This window comes from Giraffa tippelskirchi, chromosome 8, assembly GCF_054371585.1.
Source record: "Giraffa tippelskirchi isolate mGirTip1 chromosome 8, T2T-mGirTip1v1.2.pri, whole genome shotgun sequence".
NCBI classification, from domain to species: Eukaryota; Metazoa; Chordata; class Mammalia; order Artiodactyla; family Giraffidae; genus Giraffa; species Giraffa tippelskirchi.
The window spans coordinates 3,169,114-3,170,907 of NC_137282.1; the positions used below are offsets into that span (position 1 = coordinate 3,169,114).

Genomic DNA, 1,794 nt, shown 5'->3' on the forward strand with positions numbered 1-1,794 from the left:
ATTTGAAGGTATAAGTTAGGACAGGATTTACTTTTACATTTGTTTTATTATTTGAATTTTTTAAGTAAATAATTTAAAATTTTACATAGCTAAAATTTTTTAAATAAGCATTGGTAAATTAAAATGAGAAAAGCTGAAATTAAATTTTAGTTGGTAGAGTTTTCAGTTAGTTTCTGAAGCATTATTGTCATTTTTAATTAATATTTTCAAATGTTTTCAGCTCTTTTCTTGTTGATATGTAAATGCTTAAGAATTGACTAGCATGTATGTCTTTTGCTTAATTAGAACCAAAATATTACCTGTTAAACTGGTCAGAAATTTATGTTGGCTGTAGTAGAAATGTGCAAATATTCAGACGCAGTAAGCTGTGATCACTTTGTAAACATTCTCTGTACCCTTCATGGTTTTAAAGCACCGGTCTCTTTCCATTCACTCCAGTCACTGACGATTCATTCCTAAAATTATGAGGTTTCCCTCTTTGTCTTGAGGCATTAGCTTCTTTTTATAAATAATTGGTAATGTGTCTGTTTACTGCTCACCTATGCTGTGTTCAATTTAGAGAGTGTTAGAAACTCATTAGGAAATAAGAATACCAACACAGTTCAGAACTAAAGGAGAATCATTTCCACTTTCCTCAAGGGGTTTTGCTACTCTTGGCATCAGCAAGGTGACTCCTCGGGCCGCCTCTTGAGAACGGGAAGTGTTGGGACAACATCACCCTCCATCTGCTGGGTATCAGGAGAAAATGTAACCTCCTGTTCCTCTTGTGGTCTTCCTCATCGATAATTAGAATGCTTTTGCAGTTTCCCTTTTTACTTTCACAATGCATGTTACATGTTTACTTTAACCTGGCGTCCCGTAGCATACATTGCCATCATAGAATCGACTAGAAGATAGGACGGAAAATTTTTTTCATACCAAGATGGAAATTCTTAAACGACTGTGAGGTTTTCTTCTTAAATGTTCTCTATTCTAACGTTCTTTAAACAGTTATAGAGGGCGGTAGGTGCCGTGCAGTTTAAATCGTCAAATAAGTGATGGCATTATGACCCTCGTGCCCTCGTCTGCCCCTGAAAGTCTGCAGCACAGGTCTTCTGTGTGCAGCCCCAGAGATAAAATTTAGATCTGACTTCATGCCTTCATTATGCACCCACCTGACTAGAGTTGGCTTTTCACCAGCCACTGTTTGACTGACTTCACTCCCAGTGAAAATAAATGTTTTTATGGTGGGAAGAAACTTAGACCAGGGTCTTGGTAAATCTTGCTTAGTACCAAGGTGTGAAGGCTGCACGTGGTGAGTTTCTGAACCAAAGCTGATCCTTAGGTATCTCCTAGGGTCATCCCTGGGAAAAACGGGGAAAAGAAATGTCCTCCAGGTTGTCCCAGGGGAAGCCAGGAAACACTGCCCGTCAAGAGTCAGCCTACGGGATGGGGAAAGATAGCTGCAAATTGTATGACTGCTGCTGCTAAGTCGCTTCAGTCGTGTCTGACTCTGTGCGACCCCATAGACGGCAGCCCACCAGGCTCCCCTTTCCCTGAGATTCTCCAGGCAAGAACACTGGAGTGGGCTGCCATTTCCTTTTCCAATGCATGAAAGGGAAAAGTGAAAGTGAAGCCGCTGAGAAGGGATTAATATTCAACAAATATTGAATACAAACATCTCATACAACTCAACATCAAAAAACAAACAACCTAATTAAAAAATGGGCAGAAGACCTGAATAAACATTTTTCCAAAGAGGACATACAGATGGCCAAGAGGCGCATGAAAAGATGCTCAACATCACTAATCATC

General features: G+C 39.6%; 1 protein-coding gene across 3 annotated transcripts in view; it reads left to right on the plus strand.

Moving 5' to 3' along the window:
* LOC145517812 (ubiquitin-conjugating enzyme E2 E2) overlaps window positions 1–1,794 on the plus strand; it is a 362,107-nt gene that overhangs the window by 328,634 nt on the left and 31,679 nt on the right. The window lies entirely within an intron of this gene.